Below are 24085 nucleotides of genomic sequence, written 5' to 3' on the forward strand. Positions count from 1 at the left end.
TCATCACTTCTCATCAGAGGTTACACTACACCTACGCCATCCGCTGGATTACGGTTTAGAAAGTTTTAAATATGGATATTTTTCATACACAAGCACATTTAATTGCTTTAGAAGGCATTTTTAACCCCCCCAGAGCCATGTGGAGCACTTTTTATAAGGCTTCAAAATCTCAAGCACCAAACATCTGATTTTTTGGGCAAATCTATCTCAAATCCATTTAATTTCTTGTAGTGTGAGCAGCAAAAAAAAAAAAAAAAAAAAAAAAAAAAATTTTAAAACTTATCAAATCCAGTCAAAACTTGATCAAGACACACAAACACAGATTTAGCAATCCTGCTGGAAATGCTGTGGATCCATATTTAAAGATATGCATTTGGCAAATGCTTTATCTAAAGTGATGTACATTACATTCAAGGCATATATCTTAGCAATTCGTGCATTCCTTGGCTTTGTCAATATGACAGCATTCTCTACTCTTTCAGTTGTAAATCTTTCTTACCTTTTACTACATTAGCTATGGTTCAAACTATTCTAAAATTTACCACTGAAAAATAATCATAATGAATTTGTTGACTGCTCATGCATTCAAATTTACATCCTCACACTTGCGCTTCATAGTGGTCACTGCAGCTGTTACTATATACCAACTGGACTAAAGATGGCTTTCCCGGAACATATATAGAAGACCTTTGACTCCCTTCACTCACTTCAAAAAGTTCTCAGGGTGGTTTCGTGAGAACTGCTTGATTCACATCCTTATCAGATGAAAACAAAACACCAAAACCCCACTGTTGCAGTACTGGCAAAGTGAAAGCTTATTTTACTCATCTTTTGCTTTTATTTTAAACCCAAGATTAGTAGTATGAATCAATCTAATCCGACAAATCCAAGAACACATTCTGTCCTTTCATATAAATCTGATCAAGTTATATAGGTAGACAATAGAAAAAAAGTCATCAGTACTATAGAAACCTAAAAGTTGCCAGCGCAAACACAAATACCTACATGAATTCAAAACAGGTCCTATTAGACACGCTGATTGTCATCGGATTTCCTCCTCGGTGATCGGGCAGGTCTAAGAACATGAAAGTTCTCAAACAATCTTTCTGCAAGCAGCCTGCATGTACCAGGCTACTTGGAGCCTGTTCACAAACAACCATGAGACAGTAAACATGTGGTCTGTGATACAGAAGCAATGAATACACATCCTCTAAACACAAGTGGTTCGATGTTTTTGAAGACAAAGTCACTGTCTGTATTTACAGACACAGAAGCAAGCAGCCCAGATGGGATTTCTGAAGATTCCAATCTTTTCTTTGACCTGTCACCTCCACTGTACAAGTAACAAAAATATTTACACCAGATCGAAACGATTTCATAATGTTTAGCTGAAAGCAAGAATCATAAGCACATATTCCAAGTAACTGCAATACCCAATTACCCAATATATGTATGTGTGTGTGTGCGCGTCTGTGTGTGTATACATATCTCAAGTAAAGTGTATTGCGAAGTATGACAGACTGGTGATGAAAGACTTCCCTGACCACATCAGTTTCCATTTCCTTTTTGCATTCAAAGAAGCTTATTGAGTAACAAAGCCTTGCATTATTATTAATTTGGCTATTGGTTTAATGGCCCTAATTCACTTTACACATTGAGCTCAGCTGTCCAGGTAAATGAAAATGGAAATAGCCAGAAATCCACAAGAGCAAGTCTTTTGGACTCTAATTATAAAACAAAGACTCATTGTGAAAAATGCTGATGAAAGCCCACCACCACCCCAAATAGTTCATCTATGCAATTTCATCCACACAGATCTCTCAGTAGATCTCATTACCTTTTTATAGAACACGAAGCAATAAGCATCCTAAATCAACATCATTACAGCATATGGAGCCTGTTCAAACTCTTCACATCTGTATCTGTGGCATTAACTGAACATCTCGACACAGTTATAAAATAAAGAAATATCTGAATGCAACTGCCATGTTCTGACATTCTTAAAAACCTAAACTCCAACTAAAGCTGCAGAAGGTGAGATATGGGAAAGGGTGTTTGCTCCTCTCTCGGGTTAGACAGAGAATAAAAATATACGTTTTATCAGAACACAGCAGAATATTCAAGGAACATTTTAATATCGGTACACAGCCATTTCCGACTCTGATAGAAAAAAGGAAATAAACTTATGCAGTAGCAGTATTCATGACTGATGAAGTGTTGTTCCGAAAGTATCCATCACAACATGCTAATGTGCTTATTATGGGATGAAAAAAGCTAGATGTTTGGCAGGAACACAATAGTGCAGCACTGGATATTGTAACCTCATTTGCACAGTGAGGCAAGCTTGAAAAAACAAAAGAGTATCATGCTACTGAATGAATACTATATTCATGTACCATGGATTGGTTGACATGTTCTCCAAGGTACTTTCGAAGAACACTGTGGTATTTTCATGGTAAATAGAAATGGTACCTCCCTTACAAATAATACTGTACAATGGTAGTAACTGCATCAGAAGGCAATACCGTGGTAATCTGACACATACCTCTGCACTAAAAACTTCATTTCATTTATGATGTGGACAATACCAAGGCTTCTGGACTATGGTAGTCCTCGCAGTACTTTCAAGTACCATGTAAATATGATAAATACCATAGTACATAGGCCATCGTTTATTACCACTATTTCATATAACCAAGGTACCGTATCTTGGACGTGTACCAAACTACATTTTCCACACTGGAATAGTGCAGATCCATTTATAGTCCTAGACCCTGAAGGGATTTTCAAGAGCAGGATCAACATACTGATTTTAATATACTAAATATAGTCTGCTTTGAGTCCCAAGTACTAAACCGAACTGAAATTTGCATCATTATGAATTTTGGATACAGTTATGAGCACCAGATTCATATATTATATTCTAAAGTGAACAAATGATCTGATGTCTGAGCACCGCCTGAGCAATGTAATTCACTACATGGAGTAGGCCTATCTGATTTCAACAAAAAAAGACAAATAGAGGCTGAGGCTGTAACTGTATGGTGATCATTTCTAGCAGAACAAATGTGACCTGAATTGCACACAGAATAAACCCCATACAGATCAATATTTTGGGGTCAGAGTTTCCTCCCTAGCGGCAAAATATCAGAGATATGAGAAATAGTGTGTAATCCCTTTACCAAACCACTATTTTTATGAATAACTAATTTAGAATATTCTGGATAGCATCCTCCTGATACGGCTTCAAAAATTACAGGAAAATAAAATAAAAGTGCCACAATGCTCTGCCAGTCTCTGATGTTCTGTGCTTTACTCACAGGCTTTGATTCGAAAGCAACCAATAAGCTATTCTGTACAAAAACATAACCACTCCAAAAATAACTCTAGAAAAGTCCAATGACACAATACATGAAGGACTGACTTGTCATTTTTCCTTGTGTGTAACACACATGATGGCTTCTGATCTTCTCAGCTGAGGGCTCCAAGAGAACTGTTCACTAAGGGCTGGTTTATTTGTTCAGAGACAAAAAGAGCTGCGCATTTCCTTTCCATTAGTCTAGAGTCTACACACAACAAACATCCCCCACCGACAGCAGTGTCCTGTGTGTCTCACACCCAGAAGGAAAAATCTCACCTCTCTAACCACAGCACTGACTCTGAACCTACAAACTTCTGGCCAAATGACCTGCCCATAATCTAATAATGCTTCCGGTAGTGTTGCTCTCTCACATCAAAATGCATCAACATATTTATTTAAAACATGTTCACTGGAGAAAGTAAAACTATGGACAAATGACAAATATTTTAGCTTGAAAAATAATTTTGAAGTTATCTTGATGGATTTGTTTCTTGCACATACACAGATTTTTGATTAGCAATGTTCATTTGATGGACTGAAGTCATGTGGATTCCCATAATGTGATGTATTTATCAGCTGTTTAGCTATCATTCTGACAGCACCCATTTGCAATTTTTTGTGTATTAACTTCAGTGGTCAGTGGACACATATTTCTTCATACAACCTTGAAAGAATATTGAGAATATCAAAATATTGAAGGTTTTTGCCCACTGGTTACTAAAAATGCAGAATTAAACACCACAACATGACACATTATTTAGCAAGTTTTCAAAAGCTCCTCCCAACGCTGTCTCCTTGCTTATTAGTATTTTACATAGTCCATCTAGTCACCCAAATATATGGTAAAATAGGGATACAATGAGAGAGGAAGTGTCCTCATCAGTTTAAACAAGATATTAACCCATAAACATGCAGCAACGTGAGCAACTTAAAATGGATTAGCATCTTATGAGGTGCATGAGGCAAAGGACTCAGATATCACACTTTTGAAGGTGCTGACCACCAAATGCTTGAGCTATGATGCGATCTAGTGAGACATATCTTAGCCACCATCGCACAATACATTCAATCCTTCTGAGTACGGCAGTTGCTCTGAACCCAATATGTTACTTAGGGGTGAAAGGCATGAGGTGACATAAAAAAAAGTTGAAAAGTTGAAAAGGTCATAGAAGTTTGACCCATAATACAAATGTATTATACATATAACCCACCCAATCGTCTCAATTACATCTCAATTCAGTTTAGCAAAGCAAAAACTTTCACAGAAATACCAGTCTGTGGCTGTGACCCTGCTACCAGTATACTCTATATATAGAGTATAGAGTATACTCTAGCTCAGACCTGCTGACCAGTGAAATCACTGTAAGTCCAGCATACATTAATATTACTATACCCTGGCCTACATTATTCAGAATGCTTCCCAGAGCAAGACATAAAACTCTCAGTGATGCAGAAAGCCAAAGCCACACACAGGTAGAACAAAATGCCTTATAGCACAAACACAGTCATTAAGTTATGAAGGTGACCTATTCTACCTAAAGAGTTGAGATCAACAGGAATTAGAGCTGGTAATTTAATCTCAGGAGAACAGAGATGGGTTGGGAGTTACATCTGGGACATTTCTATGACATGAGACAACAAAGAAAGCTGTTTGAAGTGACTGTATTTAAAAGTTAATTGTATTTTCTTGTGTTTGATGATCTTATACTCATGGAAACCTATTGGAAGGGATAACTGTATCATCTCAATTGATATCAATGAGATTACATTCAAGTTACCTACTGAGAAAAGGAGCCCAGTGATATTACAAATTTCAGTGTCATTGTATCAAATTGTACTCAAATTTACCAAGATACCAAATGATCAAAACATTTCATAACTTAATTAATTTTTATTAATTATTAAATGGATGTATCACATCCATGATGTATCACAAGTGACAGTAAAATCATGAATAATATTTTTGAACAAACGCTGTTCTTTTGAATATCAATACTGAAAAGCATCAATAAAATTATTTTGAGTACTGAACCATTTACACAATTTTTTTGTGCTTAATAGGGTATCATGTTATCAACTTCACAACATTCTAATGTCAAACTCTATTGACGCTCATGTCTTGCATGAAGAGCCACTGGCTGCCTGTAGAGTTTTAAGTCAACTATGAGGTTCCTTAGCAGGCAGCTGCCAATGTAAGCTGTAGGCAATTAGCCTTTTTCTTCATATCAACAGATCAATAACTGTCCATTTTTGGCTCCTCTTTGGGGGCTGAGTCTGAAATCTAGCTGAAATTAGTAGCCTAAGGCATGTGGGTATACTTTGTGCCTACTCTTATAGTATTGATATATATAAATATATAGTACAGTGACTTCGAACATACTTTTTTCCCCACTTCTATTTTGAGCTCACTTTAGCCATTGTGTAACATTTTTGAGTGAAGCCTATGGATCTGTGAAGAATAGCATACTACCGTACTACCACTCTTTTTCTCCAGTAAGTATACTGTGCACATTATAAGCATTTACAATACACCAAAGTATGCAGACATTCAATGCATACTGTAAAAAAATAAAATAAATAAGTGAAATTTATGGTAAAATACCAGCAGCTGTGGTTGCCAGAACTTTACTGTAAAAGAAATATAGTAGAAACATTGTAGGTTTTACAGACTTAACTTACATTCACAATAACAAACTGTATTTCATTTATTGGTATAAAGTTAATTTACCAGCCTGTTGAAAAACCACCAAAAACAAGTGGTGATGAGAAAGTCACATGATGAATCAAATCTCTCCAAAAAAAGCTTTTCACAAGCTGAGGAGGGAAATACTAATTTACATTAGGTGCACAGCGTCATTCACACAAATACTAAAGAACAACAAAAACTAAGAAACAGTTATTTATGAAAACATCAAATATTAAGTTAATTGTTAGGGATGCACTGATACCCCTTTTTCTAGTACTCGTCGGATACAGATACTTTTATATTAAGTACTTGCCAATACAGAGTACAATACCGATATTTTTATTTTTTACTAGAACCAGGAAGTATGACCATATTACCCCTTTCCTGTCCACACTGCACTGGCTCCCTATCAAACATCGTATAGATTTTAAAATATTGCTTATTACTTATAAAGCCCTGAATGGTTTAGCACCTCAGTATTTGAATGAGCTCCTTTTACATTATACTCCTCTACGTCCGCTACGTTCTCAAAACTCAGGCAATTTGATAATACCTAGAATATCAAAATCAACTGCGGGCGGCAGATCCTTTTCCTATTTGGCGCCTAAACTCTGGAATAACCTATCTAACATTGTTCGGGAGGCAGACACACTCTTGCAGTTTAAATCTAGATTAAAGACCCATCTCTTTAACCTGGCATACACATAACATACTAATATGCTTTTAATATCCAAATCCGTTAAAGGATTTTTAGGCTGCATTAATTAGGTAAACCGGAACCGGAAACACTTCACATAACACCGTACTTTCTACATCATTAGAAGAATGGCATCTACGCTAATATTTGTCTGTTTCTCTCTTGTTCCGAGGTCACCGTGGCCACGAGATCCAGTCTGTGTCCAGATCAGAGGGTCACTGCAGTCACCCGGATCCAGTACGTATCCAGACCAGATGGTGGATCAGCACCTAGAAAGGACCTCTACTGCCCTGAAAGACAGCGGAGACCAGGACAACTAGAGCCCCAGATACAGATCCCCTGTAAAGACCTTGTCTCAGAGGAGCACCAGGACAAGACCACAGGAAACGGATGATTCTTCTGCACAATCTGACTTTGCTGCAGCCTGGAATTGAACTACTGGTTTTCGTCTGGTCAGAGGAGAACTGACCCCCCAACTGAGCCTGGTTTCTCCCAAGGTTTTTTTCTCCATTCTGTCACCGATGGACAGACATGGGGACTTGTGACTTGGTGACTTGGACTCGAGTCGACTCGAGTCGCTATTTTTAGGACTTGAGACTTGACTCGGACTTGGAAGTTAAAGACTCGGGACTTGACTTGACTTGAGACACGATGACTTGAATGACTTGAGTGTTAATCACATCATGTTTTCAGTTTGAATATAAAATATATAAATTATTTTTTTTAATAAAGTTGATTACTCAGCTGGAGCGCAGGCTGAGAATAGCGTCGTGACTGGATCAGGACACTATCATCAGTCATGCCCTCTCTACCTTACACACACCACGCCCACTTAAATCAGATATCACATCACATCAACATGTCAGCCTGAGAGGTACCGAGGGTCATCGCTTTTGTCTTCAATAGTTCGCGCCTAAAAACGCGTGGAAAACGCTGGGTGCGCCGCTTTCTCCTTCTTTCCAAAGCGCTCGGGCAGAAGTGCTCCTGTGGCGTCTGTCGTTGCTAAGCATCAATGACACGCTCTCTCTCTCAGTGAAGACGCGGAAATTTCAGCAAAGGATAAATGGATTTGCAGCACTAAAAATCGCTCACAGTAGCTCTGCTACTAAATTCATTTCAAAATGGCAATCCATATACAGCTATGAACAGCTGTTCCTTCATCTTGGCTGAGCTTTCATCGTTGATACGGGAAAGGATGAAGCTGATTGGTTAGTTATTGTCACATGACCTGCGGTGCGCTTGCGGCATTCTGAAAAGTTTAGATGTTTTTAACTCGATGCGGTGCGACGCGCACGAGTGCGTTGCTTCCATTATGAGCGCGCATTCCGCGCGCCTACATTGGAAATAACGAACTTGCGCGCGCAAAAGACGTGATGTGAACGGCCCCTAATGATCCGCTAGCAGGCCGTCAAAAAAACGCATTCCAGGGGCGGCGCTAGGGCTGGGCTAAGGGGGCATAAGCCCCGAATATTTTGTTACCTTGTCTTTCTCATAGAGCAAAACAATTAATCAGAAAAACAAATGTAGCTGCCGCGATTACCCAATCATGAGAAATGCATATTACATATATATATATATATATATATATATATATATATATATATATATATATATATATATATGTATGTATGTATGTATGTATGTATGTATGTATGTATGTATGTATGTATATATATATATATATATATATATATATATATATATATATATATATATATATATATATATATATATATATATATATATATATATATATATGTATATATACACAGTACAGAATATAAATATGACGTATTTTAAGTTGTTTCATACTTTTTTGTTATGTACAGTACAGACCAAAAGTTTGGACACACCTTCTCATTCAAAGAGTTTTCTTTATTTTCATGACTATGAAAATTGTAGAGTCACACTAAAGGCATCAAGGGCTATTTGACCAAGAAGGAGAGTGATGGGGTGCTGCGCCAGATGACCTGGCCTCCACAGTCACTGAACCCAATCGAGATGGTTTAGGGGTGAGCTGGACCACAGACAGAAGGCAAAAGGGCCAACAAGTGCTAAGCATCTCTCGGGGAACTCCTTCAAGAATATTGGAAGACCATTTCAGGTGACTACCTCTAGAAGCTCATCAAGAGAATGCCTAGAGTGTGCAAAGCAGTAATCAAAGCAAAAAGTGGCTACTTTGAAGAACCAAGAATATTACATATTTTCGGTTGTTTCACACTTTTTAGTTATGTATATAATTCCATATATAATTCCACATGTGTTAATTCATAGTTTTGATGCCTTCAGTGTGAATGTACAATTTTCATAGTCATGAAAATAAAGAAAACTCTTTGAATGAAAAGGTGTGTCCAAACTTTTGGTCTGTACTGTACATAACAAAAAAGTATGAAACAACTGAAAATACGTCATATTTATATTCTATACTCTGAGAGAGAGAGAGAGAGAGAGAGAGAGAGAGAGAGAGAGAGAGTGTGTGTGTGTGTGAGGGAGAGAGAGAGAGTGTGTGTGTGTGAGAGAGAGAGAGAGAGAGGAGAAATGTAACAAAGTTTAATGTTGTATGTAAACTGTGTTTGAGAGAGAGAGAGAGAGAGAGGTGTTCAGAGAGGAGTCTGTTGGATGTTTAGTTTTATGGACTCAATGTTGAAAATGTAAAACATTTCAAACACTGTTGGCAGAAGTGAAAAATAAATAATTTTAGGAAGTTACAATTTTGTTTGATTCCATGATGTATTTTACTGAACATGAGTATTTACAATGCAAATCCAAATTATTTTAATTTACTGACAGTTACTTATATCTTGTCTTTTAACTTTATTAAGATCAGATTCTGCAGGTAAAATAACAATATTAAGGTGACTTGACTTGGACTTGACTTGACATAGCTTGTGACTTGACTTGACTTGACTTGCCCAAGAAAAAAATACTTGGGACTTACTTGAGACTTGAAGGTTAAGACTTGAGACTTACTTGAGACTTGCACATGTGTGACTTGGTCCCATCTCTGCCGATGGAGTTTCGGTTCCTGGCCGCTGTCGTCTCTGGCTTGCTTAGTTGGGGTCACTTCATCTACAGCGATATCATTGACTTGATTGCAAATAAAAACAGACACTATTTCAACTGAACAGAGATGACATAACTGAATTCAATGATGAACTGCCTTTAACTATCATTTTGCATTATTGAGACACTGTTTTCCAAATGAATGTTGTTCAGTGCTTTGACGCAATGTATTTTGTTTAAAGCACTATATAAATAAAGGTGATTGATTGATTGATTGATTTTTGTTACTTGCCGATAACGCGTACCAATACCGATATTTTTATTGCATTTGGATTTTTTTTTTTATATTGGGTACAGAAACCAAAAGAGTATGTATACTGTTAGCTGGTTGACTTAATTTATTAAATAGATACAGTCAAACCAAAATGTATTCAGAGACAGTTTATTCTCTATAGTTTAGAAGATGGTAATAAAATGATAAGAACTCATAGTTACACTGTGTAAGAACAAATTAATCTTTATAATGTTAGATAACTTTGATAGAAAGGTATGTAATGGATTATAATCAACCAAAAATTATTAAGACAGCTGTTATTATGACAGTATTATTGTCACGGGACAACGCATCCTCCTGGTTTCACCAGATCTCTCTCTCCTGCGTATTAGGACTGCTTTGCCTATTACTCACCTCTGCTCATTATCTCCTGAACAATCTCCTTATCATTGCATGATTATCACCTGTGTATCCTCAGCTCCCCTTTATCTGGACTGCTCTGCTGATCGTTCATTTGTGAAGTTTTGATTTACCCTAACTCTGCCTCTGGCTTGTTTCTCGTGTTTGTTCTTGTGATTTTGACTTGGACTCTAATCTCGTTTGTGAACCTTAGCTACCAGCCCTTTGACCCACGCCTGTTTGAGTTACGATTCTTGGATTGCCCTTACCTGTGTGCTGTTTTGAGTAATTTATACTGGCTTTGCCTAGTCTCCTTGAGTTCTATGACTGTCTATCTCTGCTGGTTTACCTGTGTTAATAAAATACTGCAGATTGATCCGACCACCTGAGCCTCTTCGTCACAGAAGACTTCACCAAAACAGGATTCCAGCAGATTTCCATCGACTGGCCTCTGAGGTATCCTCTCAAGCTAATGTGCTGGCCGGCCATCAGCAACAGCTGGTCAAATTAACAGCTCTCACCGAGGAGCTCGTGAGATCTGTCCGAGCCCTATCCTCGCCGAGCACGGCTGAGAATCAAGCTCCGAGTCCCGCTGCACCCGCTCCCGTTACACCTGCCGTGAGTAACAATACAAACCAGCCTAAATTATCCCTTCCTGAGAAATTTGATGGCTCACCTTCTGCCTGTAAGGGATTTTTGTTGCAGTGCAGCTTGTATTTTAACCAGCAGACACAGTCCTACTCAACTGATGAGAGCCACGTTTCCTTTATATGCTCCCTACTCACCGGCCGAGCTCTGGAATGGGCTACTGCACTCTGGTATGGAGATCAGCTCTCTTTCCCCTCTTATGATGAGTTTTTAACCCAATTTAGAGAGGTGTTTGAACATTCAGTGGGAAGAAAGGATCCAGGAGAACTACTGCTCACGTTACGCCAGGGTAATTCTACCGCAGCGGACTACACACTCTCTTTTGGGACCCTCGCAGCTCAAGCTGGATGGGAGGAGGAACCTCTTAAGCTCCTGTATCGCAAGGGACTCAACTCGGACCTCCGGGGAGAGCTGGCATGCTGCGACGGCGGTAAATCCTTGAATCAAATTATGGAGCTCGCCATCCGCCTCGACAACTGATTCGCTCCCGACGCACACCTCTCAGGTCCAGTTTCTTTGAGTGTGCTTCCCCCAGCACGGAGTCGGAGCCCATGCAGATTGGTTACATGCGCCTCTCTACGGCGGAGTGGGAGAGGAGACGCCGTAATCATATCTGCATGTATTGCAGAGAGTCAGGACATCTGAGAGCTACCTGTCCGGTTAATCCAGCGCTCAAGAATTCTGCTGCGGTGAGTTCTAATCACTCTTCTAAATTATTCTCCGTGGAGAGTTCTTTGAAGTTTAACGGACAAACTTTAAACGTAAAAGCCTTGATTGATTCTGGAGCTGCTGGAAATTTTATCGACCTTGCATTTGCCAAAACTCATCATGTTTCTCTCCTCGCATGTGAGTCTGGTGTGACCGTGGAAGCACTGGATGGACGCCCCCTGGGGTCTGGAGAGGTGCAATACACCACGCAACCCCTCACACTCAGCTTCGGGACACAGCATTCTGAAACTATCCAATTTTTCACAATTCACTCACCTGGGCATCCAATAATCTTGGGGCTTCCATGGCTAGAGAGACATAACCCCCAGATTTCCTGGTCAGACGGGAGAATATCCTGGTGGTCCGCATTCTGTCAGATCAACTGTATGGTTGCTGTCCAAGGTTCTGAACTCCCCAGCGCTTCCCTAAAGGGAGTTGATTTTCAGAGGATTACTCCCGAATACCACAATCTAGCTCTGGGTTTCAGTGAAACCGAGGCCTCTCATCTTCCGGCTCATTGTGCTGGCGACTGTGCCATTGAGCTTTTGCCTGGGGCTGTACCTCCACGCGGAAGAGTTTACCCACTGACACAACCTGAAACAGAAGCCATGAGGGCGTACATTGACGAACAGCTGGCTAAAGGTTTCATTACTACCTCTACATCCCCGGCTTCCGCTGGATTCTTTTTCGTTAAGAAGAAGGATGGGGGTCTTCGGCTGTGCATCGACTATCGTGGTCTTAATGAAGTAACAGTGAAGTACCGCTATCCTCTCCCGTTAGTACCAGCAGCCCTGGAGATGCTTCGTACTGCCCGCTACTTTACCAAGCTGGACTTAAGGAACGCATACAACCTGATTCGCATACAGAGTGGTGACAAGTGGAAAACTGCGTTTTCTACTACATCTGGGCACTACGAATATCGGGTAATGCTATTCGGCCTGTCAAACAGTCCTTCAGTTTTTCAAGCCATTGTAAATGAAATTTTCCGGGACATGTTACATCAGAGAGTTATTGTCTACATTGATGACATTTTGATTTATTCTGATTCCCTTGAGGAGCATGTCCAAGATGTTCATGCAGTCCTCAATCACCTGATTGATAACCAGCTCTATGCCAAGCTCTCCAAGTGCGAGTTCCACCAGACACGTATCTCCTTTCTGGGCTATATTATCAGTGCGGACAGAGTTTTGATGGATGACAGCAAGGTCAAAGCCGTGGTGAAGTGGCCCCAACCTTCCTCTGTTAAGGAGCTGCAACGCTTTTTAGGCTTCGCCAACTTTTACCACAGATTTATCTGCAACTTCAGTGTAATTGCATCTCCCCTCACATCTCTGCTTCGAGGAGGGGGTAAATATTTAAGTGGACAAAGGATAGTGCTACGGCCTTTGCTCAGCTCAAGGAGAGATTCACTTCTGCTCCTATTCTCCATCACCCGGATCCTGAGAGGGAGTTTATCATTGAAGTGGATGCATCTAACACAGGAGTTGGGGCTGTGCTGTCTCAGCGGTATGGTAACCCTGCAAAAATTTTCCCATGTGCCTTTTATTCCTGCAAGCTCAACTCTGCAGAACGCAATTATGACGTGAGTGATCGCAAACTCCTGGCCATGAAGACCGCCTTTGAAGAGTGGAGGCACTAGCTGGAGGGATCTCGTCAGCCTTTTACAGTGCTCACTGATCACAGGAATCTGGAGTACATCAGGTCAGCTAAGCGTCTGAATGCTCGCAAGGCTCGCTGGTCTCTGTTCTTTTCAAGATTCGATTTTAAGATCACCTACAGGCCGGGCTCCCAGAACGGCAAAGCGGACACCCTGTCCCGACAGTTTGATGGTCACAGTGAAGAATCTAAGCCTGAACCCATGATTCCCCCTGCACTAATCGTGGCTCCTGTCCAGTGGGACATAATCTCTGAGATCACGGCGTCTCTAAGTAATCATCCCGCTCCGCCAGAATGTCCCGCTGACCGTCTCTTTGTTCCGTCCGTGCTCTATGACCGTGTGCTTTAGTGGGTTCACTGCACCCCTAGCGGGGGTCATCCTGGTATCGCGGCCACCATACAGTTGGTTTCCAAACGCTTTTGATGGGCTTCACTCCAGTCTGATGTCATAAAGATTATTCATCAATGCTCTGTTTGTAACACTGTGAAATCCTCCCATTTCAAACCCGCTGGATTATTACAACCTCTGCCAGTACCACAGCGTCCCTGGTCACACATCACAGTGGATTTTGTTACGGATCTGCCTCCATCCCAGGGGTTTACAACCATCCTCTCTGTGGTGGACCGCTTCTCTAAGTCCTGCCGTTTTATAACCCTTACTGGCCTGCCCACGGCCTTACAGACAGCCGAGGCTCTTCTCAACCAAGTGTTCCGTCTCTTTGGTCTGCCCGAAGACATTGTCACTGACCGCGGGCCCCAGTTTACCTCCCGTGTCTGGAGAGAATTCCAAATTTCTGGAGAGAGTGTTCCAAACTCAATATCAATGTCAGTTTAACTTCTAGTTACCATCCCCAGGCCAATGGGCAGGCTGAACGTCTAAACCAGGAACTTACTGCCACCAGAATCAGCAGGACTGGAGTCGCTTTCTGGCCTGGGCGGAGTATGCCCAGAATTCCCTGTTAAAGCCTGCCACTGGTCTAACGCCTTTTCAATGTGTTTTAGGTTTCCAGCCTCCCCTCTTCCTGTGGGCCGGGCAGCCATCCGACCTCCCAGCAGTAGATGCATGGCTCCGGCGCAGCGAGGCCACTTGGGATGCTGCTCACGTTCACTTGCAGCGCGCCATTCGCCGTTACCAGCATCAGGCAGATCGGAGGAGGTGTGGGGGTCCCAGTTACTGACCCGGCTAGTGGGTGTGGCTCTCTGTACGAGATCTCCGTCTCAAGCTCCCGAGCAGGAAACTATCTCCTCGTTTCGTCGGCCCATTTAAGATTCTGCGTCAGATAACACCAGTTTCTTCCCGTTTGGCTCTCCCTGCTCACTACAAGATCTCATCCACATTTCTTGTGTCCCTTTTCAGACCCGCTGTCGCCCCCAGGAGAGAGAGGAGCCGGGAGGAGGTCGCTCCTGTGCAGACTCCCCCCATTGAGGTGGATGGCGTGGAGGCTTTCCGGGTGCGAGAGATCCTGTCACAGAACGCTTGACAACACCTCCTCCTGGTTTCACCAGATCCCTCTCTCCTGCGTATTAGGACTGCTTTGCCTATTACTCACCTCTGCTCATTATCTCCTGATCAATCTCCTTATCATTGCATGATTATCACCTGTGTATCCTCAGCTCCCCTTTATCTGGACTGCTCTGCTGATCGTTCATTTGTGAAGTCTTGATTTACCATAACTCTGCTTCTAGCTTGTTTCTCGTGTTTGTTCTTGTGATTTTGACTTGGACTCTAATCTCGTTTGTGAACCTTAGCTACCAGCCCTTTGACCCACGCCTGTACGATTCTTGGATTGCCCTTACCTGTGTGCTGTTTTGAGTAATTTATACTGGCCTTGCCTAGTCTCCTTGAGTTCTATGATTGTCTATCTCTGCTGGCTTACCTGTGTTAATAAAATACTGCAGATGGATCCGACCACCTCAGCCTTTTCATCACTATTATACCCAACTATATTTTTTTTTCTGGTAGTCCACTGTTTGAAGAATATTTGGGTATAATTTGTCACAGTTTACTTTATTTTTCTATCCTCACTTATGTAAATAAACTATAGTGTCCTGCACTTACTAGTAAAACAATTACACAATTATATCTGGTCTCTGAAAAGGTTTTGGTTTAACTGAATATCCTTTGGTTATTTCTTCGGTTATCCTACTTAATTGTTATCCTACTTAATTATTCCCATTAAAATATATTTTACAAGTTTTTGTTACTTTCTTTGTTCGTGTTTTTGCTCTGTGGTTCATCATCCAATTTAATAGCATTAGAGCTGCTTCTATGCAGCTAATTAGTACTGTAATGACGCTCTTTGCTGTAATAATGAAGGGTACCACTCGTTATAAATCTCCTGTGATATTTTTCACAAATAGAAGTTGCCTTTTTTTTGTTTTTGTTTTGTTTTTATCTGAAATGTGCTGAGATTATTATTCCAAAGCCACTCATACAATGCAGAAACAATCAACCAAGCAAAACACACGCAACGTGTGCATGTATTAGTCTGACTGGTTGATTGGAATGTTGTTCCAGGATCAACAAGTATGGACATACAGGACATAAGATATGATAAAATACACACCTGTAAAGAAAAAAATATATATATATTTGTTGTTGTTGTTGTTGAAATGGGGATATATGTTGCCTGTTAGTGATGTTTATTTATGGGCCACAACAGAACAAGTTATAATACTTATATTAAAGGAAGTGTTTTCCTATTTACTTAACCTTACATTTCCAAATTGTCATCACTATCTTTCTTCTGCAAAAAAACAAAAAAACAAAAAAGGTATATTTTCAATACAAAATAGTATACAGTGAATCTTCAAAAAAATGAAAAAATAAGATAAGTGCAATAAAAATGTACAATTATTTAAAATATGCTATATTACATGTCACCTGAAGCCATATTATCTTTGAGAAGTATGGTATAAGTTATCGATATTATGCAGATTGCACACTGATGTATCTTCCTTTGAAACATATGGATTAGACCTGGTGGCCACCGGCTAAGGATGTCCCTACATTTGTAATGTCTGAATGAGAGTAAAACAGATTGTGGTGTTTAACTCTTCTGATACACATTGCATACCAATTCTAAATCTTGGTGTTCTAGCACCTTTTATGTGAAGCCATACATGAAAAATCTGGGTGTGTTTTGGACAGTGACTTAAAGCTTGATAGACAAGTCAATCAGGTTGTGCAATCAAGCTTCTACCAGTTGTTCAACAACACTGGTAAAAATGAATGAAAATGAAAATCACCACGATGCTTGATTATTGTAACTCTCTTTATTTGGGAATTCCAAAGTCCTGACCTCAGCTCAAAAGTGTGAGCATATTACCCATGTCCTTAAGTTACAATGGTTACCTCTGCACTACAGGATTAATTTTAAAGTGCTCTTATTTTTAAGTCTTTCAAGATTCAAGATTTTTATTCATCACATACATGATTATAGAGAGCATATATAACCAGCAGTGAAATATGAGTCAGGTCCACTCCATGGACAGTGCAATTATTAAAGAATACAACACAGATGAAATACACATAAATATAGGTATGAAAGAATGAAATAAAAGTAAACAATAAAAATAAAATAATAAACTATAAAACAATATGTATATTATAGAATTAAATATAGAATATAATGTAATGTGCATGAAAGTATACTGTAGTCTTAAATATAAATATCTTAAATATAAGCTACACAGGATTGTACAAGAGGCAAATGTGCAAACAGGTATTGTCAGTTTGTCAATGAGGTAGAGATTAATGAATGTCTTACTGATTATGTGAATATTAAGTGGAGACATGTAGATGTTAAGAGGCTGGTTTTGAGTTTAGGAGCCTGGGGGAAGAAACTCCTAAATCTCTCCGTTTTTGCCATCAGGGTACAGAAGCACTTAAGGCAGCAAAGTGAAAAGATGGTTACTGGGGTGGATGGAGTCCTTGATGATTTATATATATATATACCAATACAAATACGACCAATACGACCAATACAAATCACAGTTTGAAACAAACAACAAGATGTGAAAAAGCCCGATTCGGTACTCGCGGTGTTCTGGTGTTCAGGCTCACGCAGAGAAAGGCGTCTCGAGACACAAAAAATAAGTGTTTTCAAGTGTTTTGATAAAAACACTTGAACATCGAATTTGCTTATTTTTGCTTTAGTGCCGACAAATACATACAAAATATGTCAAAATATCCACCTTGGAAATTATGCTCGAAAAAACTGTCAGTTATTTCTTAAGTGAAAGTAAACAGTTGAGGAAAAAAAATGGGCTGTGTATTATATTGGATGCGTTCATCATCTCTTAAAGTGAACGCGTCTAATTTATCTACTGGCTGCTGTAATGTTAATCCAAGAAAATGAAAATCACTCACTGCTCTTGACTACTTTGTAGTTTTAACAGTCAAACCAAATATTATTCAGACACCAGATATATTTTTGATATATATAACAAAACTGTAATAATGTGAGAAATGTTGAAGGTGTCTGAATAAATGTAGGTTTCATTGTATATTTCATTTTTACATTGAAGACTATCCAGTGCTTTTTTACATTTAATTATTTATTTTCTGTACCTTGACACCTACAAACTTGAAAAAAACTTAAACATTGTGTAAATAGCACAAATAAATAAAAATAAATGAACATACAAATTAGACAATTTCAAACAGGGCCCACTGGTACAACCTTCACCGGGTCCCCGCTTGTGCAATGTGGAATTAGTTTACAGCTTTTTCAAGCAGTTTGTGATGCATTTTGGAAATAGGAGATGTAAATTTCTAATGCACCATCTAGCTTGATAAACCCCTTCTCAAAGACTTACTGTTTGTCAATTTTATTTGGGTAACACACCTATTCTGAATGCCGTCGGCAGAATTCGAATGAGACATTTTAATCTAGATTAATCTAGATTAATTTCAAGATCACAGTGAGATTAACTAGATTAAAAAAAAATTATCTATGCCCACCTCTAATATATATATGTATATATATATATATATATATATATATGTGTGTGTGTGTGTGTGTGTGTTTAGGATCCTTTAATTCAATAGAAATAGAAAATAAAATGTTATGTTCACATTTTGTTTACTATCCATTTGCAAATCCTACTCAAATAGGACTAGTTTACCCTAAAGAGGTTATGTAAATCTTTTTCATAAACGTAATTTGTGATTTTAATCCTGGTCAAATTAACAAACCAGTGTTTTTGAGTCGACAAGGTGTTCTTTGCTTTGCTTTAGAATTAATAAAATGCTCATCCAAATCTCTACTATGCGAGATGCCAGACTTCACTATTACGAATTTGACATTTCGCGCTGACACTTGCAGACGACCCATGTAACGCTCTCATGCAGAGGAAGGGGTGGTCAGAGACCCCAGGTATGTCCAGTAATCCAGAGACTTCGAGAGCAGGATGGTTGGGTCAAAGTTTGTGAATGAGTTCTGCTTTCCCTACAACATAACATACACAAATCGATCATGAATGAAGCAGAATTGATTTCAATATTTGGCATGAAGTAAAAATGAAAAAAAAAAAATGTAATTAGATTGGTAGAAATGCCTTGAATTTGATGGCATCCACAACATCCAGAAACCTTCTGAAGATTAGGATTTCCTGCTCCATTCTATTGAAAAAATAATAATTTTATAAATGTATCTATTAATTTGATTATATTCAAATATAATTACATTTGGAAATGTTTTGATCATTTGATATCTTGTTAAATTTGAGTACAGTTTGATACAATGACACTGTAACTTGTAATATCACTGGGCTCCTTTTCTCAGTAGGTAACTTGAATGTAATCTTATTGATATCAATTGAGATGATACAGTTATCCCTTCCAATAGGTTTCCACTAGTATAAGATCATCAAACACAAGGAAATACAATTAAGTTTTAACTACAGTCACTTCAAACAGCTTTCTTTGTTGTCTCGGGTCATAGAAATGTCCCAGATGCAACTCCCAACCCATCTCTGTTCTCCTGAGATTAAATTAGCAGCTCTAATTCCTGTTGATCTCAACTCTTTAGGTAGAATAGGTCACCTTCATAACTTAATGACTGTGTTTAATTACTTAATGACTTGGGTGGTTTGTGCTTTCTGCATCACTGAGAGTTGTATGTCTCGCTCTGGGAAGCATTCTGAATGTAATGTAGGGTATAGTCATAGTTTTGATTCATAAGTGAGCATCCAAAACTGACATAATAATAATTAAGATGTCAGGAGAAGCCTTTCACACACCTCCACATTTGAGAATGCTTTACACATGACTCACTATACAGGTTTACTTGAATGTAGTTGATCTTAAATGCCCTGATAACAAAGACTGATGCAACATACAGTAGCATGTGATAAGTGCCATATTCAGAAAAAATTTTAGGCTTTCAACCAGAGTTAGGTGCTTCTACATTCTTGTTAATCGGTTATCATTTCCCACTGATTTTAGGAATACATTATGGGTAGGGTTAGGTTTAGGGGTAAGGATTGGGATTGGGTTAAGTCTATATTTTTGGACAATAATGTTGTTCCAGGATCCTCAGAAGATGTTGATCCAATAACATGTCTTACTTTGCAAAATCATGACGACCGTACAAATACATGCTCACGTTGCGCGTGTTTTGCTTGCTTGAGTGTTTCTAAATTATATGAATGGCTTTGGAATATAAATCTCAGCACGTTTTAGATAAAAACAAAAAAACGTGACATATTTGAGAAAAATATCACAGAAGATTTATAACAAGTGGGCTAAGGGTTGCCCGACTAAGTATTGATAGTTGTGTAAATACTGTCATACTAAAAGCTGTCTGAATAATTTTTGGTTGATATCCATTACATACCTTTCTATCAAAGTTATCTAACATTATTAAGATGAATTTGTTCTGACACAGTTTAACTATGAGTTCTTATCATTTTATTACCATCTTCTAAACTATAGAGAATAAACTGTGATAATGTGAAATGTTGAAGGTGGCTGAATACATTTTGGTTTGACTGTATCTATTTAATAAATTAAGTCAACCAGCTAACATTATACATACTCTTTTGGTTTCTGTACCCAATATAAAAAAATACAAATTACAAATGCAATAAAAATATCGGTATCGATACTTGTTATCGGCAAGTAACAAAAATACAAATATTGTATCGGTACTTGGTATCAGCAAGTAACAAATATAAAAGTATCGGTATCGGGTGAGTACTGAAAAAAGTGGTATCAGTGCATCCCTATTTAGCAGTACTTAATAAAGTTATAATTAATGTATTCTAGAATTGTAGTAGCCTTCTGCAATGTGTATCACTGCAGTACTAGTCATTAAATACTGTGAAGTATTCAGTAAACAATCTTGTAGCTTGTTTTCCAAACATAGTCTGTTTAGACTTGAAAATGTTCCTTGAAAATGTTTTCACTCAGGTCCTATAACTCAACTGCCACATACATTTTTCTTCTGAACTGGCTCTCTTCGTGATGACAGAGCGAGCAAAAGAAAGAAGTGCCGATATTTAGTCAAGCACAGTGACTCATTAACCGCGTTAATTAGCTGATCCAGAGTGTGATGGATGGATTCCAAAATAAAATGACACTATGAACTCCCTTTCACTACTAACCTGGAAATTTGAGTCATTCTTTTCAGTTAGTGTTAGAGGTGAGGCGACAGATGTGGCATTGTGGTAAAGGTTATTGTGAATCCTCGAAGGCACTCCTAGACTAAAGATTTATCTGTGACGTAATAAAATTCAAGATCAACTACATTCAAGTAAACCTGTATGTGAGTCATGTGTAAAGCATTCTCAAAAGTGGAGGTGTGTGAAAGGCTTCTCCTGACACCTTAATTATTTTTATGTCAGCTTTGGATGCTCACTTGTAAATAAAAAACTAACAAGTGCTGCAAGTATTGTGAAGTTTGTTTGCTAGTTGGAACAAAAACTTAGAGTTTGGCCTTAAAGTTTGTGTCACTGCTGAGGTGACTGTTAATCAGACGTGACTGATGTCCTGTTTCAAATGCTGGAAGAAAATGATGGCTGACAATACACTTCCTGTTTGAGATAACGCTGTGTGCTTTGACCATTGTTGATATTTAAGGTGTCATAAACATTCATAGTTCACATTTTGGTGTAAGTGAATAATTAAGTAATTAGCTAATAAATCTAAACCTAAATAAGATAAGTAAACTACAATACAGCTCCCTGGTGGAAGACAATCATCATGCATTATTAACTCGAAGCCTTTTGTTTGTCATATCCACTTGAAATTCAGTAAAAAAAAAAAAAAAAAAAAAAAAAAAAAGTTTTGTGCATTTAATTGGTTTTCCGTGTCCTAGACATGTATGAAAATTATCCCCTGTTTCGTAACAGTAAGTCATATTACGATTTTTGAAACATAAATGTTTCTGAGATGTAAAGAAAATAAGCCAGATTTAATTGATAATTACATAAAATTTTATATTTCCCTAAGAGTGCTCAATTTTTGTCAATATCAGTCATATTTAAAGACCATGTAAAAGGTGTGTTTATTATCAAACCTCCAAATATTGATATCTCTAAAAATGTGCTCTGTACAGGACATCCAGACTTAAAACTGTGGCATGTAGTCTCAGAGAAAGACACAAAAATATAATACAGAGGACAAAAGCCTGGTTTAAAGGCTACATGCAATGCATAGACAATGCATGAAATATATATTACTATTTGACATCTACAGATTAATTGTGCAACTATATAGGCTATACATGTTAGACACAATGTTATTTTTATCCAATGTGGCTCACTGCAGCACTATGTTTGAGAGCAGTGGTGCGGTTTCTGAGAAGCAACCATTCAAATCTCACCATCTGAAGAGACAGTGACAGAGAGTGGGTGGCTTGTGGAAAGAGAGAGAGAGAGAGAGAGAGAGAGAGAGAGAGACAGAGGTGTAGAGGTGTAGCTAAAAATATGATGCAGAAGATTGGAAACTTTTTACAGCAAACTTGTGTATTAGTTAAACAAACTGGGGCATGGCAAGGCGGTTTTTGTGAAGACATTTTTGTTTCACTCTATAATCTTATTTATCATATTATATGGAATATGTGTACTTAAGATTCATTAGTCACAGGTGAAACTCGAGTTATAGAACACTGTCATCAAATTGTACACAAATGTAATGCCCTCATGAGTGCTGCTGTTAAAGCAAAAATACAATTCAATGTACAATGTAGCTTTTTTCTTAAATTTCTTAAATTGATGATAGCCTTATTGAAGTTTAAAACAATATTGGGACGTCTATATTCAATTAGAAAAATGCACAGTAGATCTTTACCATGCATCTACTGACATCTCCTGGTTAAAATAAGAATGACGTCATCTAGTCAATCTTAAACCTAAATATTCCAGTTCTCTTCGTTTTCCAGATACTAATGGTATTTATGCTGACATATAATAAATATAAATGTCTAAAATATTTTTGCCTTTAAAAACATGATTGTACAATCGGAAGGAAAATTAAAATACCTAATCAAGGGCGGAGCATTGGAGGTCTGACCAATCGCAAACTACAACTCCACTAGTCTTCCTTAAACGTCATTTGACTCCTCCCACTAGTTACAGTGCTAGAGTTTTGATTAGACTCAGACTGTGTTTGTATTTTGCTGATTAATCTTATTGATAGTTTTATAAACTCTCATATTTTTATAAGGTATGAACAGAAATTTATATGTTATATTTCATAGATGTTTTATAAATGTTGATGGTAAAAACATTGTTCAATAACCCATTCATTGTGCCAAAGAAGTAAAGCAAGGGAATTTTCATTCATATGATGAACATATTTCAGTTGGTTTGAATCGAGGACAGAGCAGACATGACTGGGCAAAATTAACAATTATGTTTTAAATACTTTTTTTAATTGAGCAGGTGAGACTAGGCTATTTGTCATATCAAACAAGGCCCATAGAAACCAAGTTGGGTAATAGGACAAAAATTATTGCATTACATTTTTCCATTCATTCCCAGAATTATGATTCGTTTGCGGTCATCTGATGCCAGACTTGGCGGTAAAACTGTTAAAATTACTGGAGCTAATACTGGAATTGGCAAAGAAACAGCTATCGACCTGGCAAAGAGAGGTAAACAGCCCTGTGTCTATACAGTTTAATATTTAGATCATGTTTAGATGTAAAATTATCAGAGATAAAGAGAAAACTAATGCAGCCCTGAAGGAAGTAAAGGATGCTTCAGGAAAACAGGATGTAGGCTGCATGCTTGACCTGGCTGATTCCAGATCGATCAGAGAATTTGCAGAGAAAATCAGTAAAGTGAGATCATCTGGATACACTATAAATTTCTTTATAAATGTCTTCCTTGTATAACACTACACTGATGAAACTGGGTTGTCTTTCAGAGGAAAAAGAAGTTAACATATTAATCAATAGTCAGCACTGCTCTTCTTCCTGTAGGTCACTTCCTGTTGCCGTATCTGTTATTGGATTTGATTAAAAGATCAACACCTGCGAGGATCATTAATGTCTCATTCATGGCACACCAAAGGGGGACCATCAAGAGGACATTAACAGTTAGAAGAACTATGATAAACAGAAAGCCTACAGTCAGAGCAAACTGGCAAACATTCTGTTCACTCGCTCACTGGCCAAATGACTAGAAGGCATGTCTTTTTAA

At 38.4% G+C, this 24085-nt stretch overlaps 1 pseudogene; it reads left to right on the forward strand.

Moving 5' to 3' along the window:
* Positions 1-23426: 23426 nt before the first annotated feature.
* On the forward strand, positions 23427-24085 carry LOC127946089 (retinol dehydrogenase 12-like; annotated as a pseudogene).

Source organism: Carassius gibelio, chromosome A24 (assembly GCF_023724105.1).
Source record: "Carassius gibelio isolate Cgi1373 ecotype wild population from Czech Republic chromosome A24, carGib1.2-hapl.c, whole genome shotgun sequence".
Classification (NCBI taxonomy): Eukaryota; Metazoa; Chordata; class Actinopteri; order Cypriniformes; family Cyprinidae; genus Carassius; species Carassius gibelio.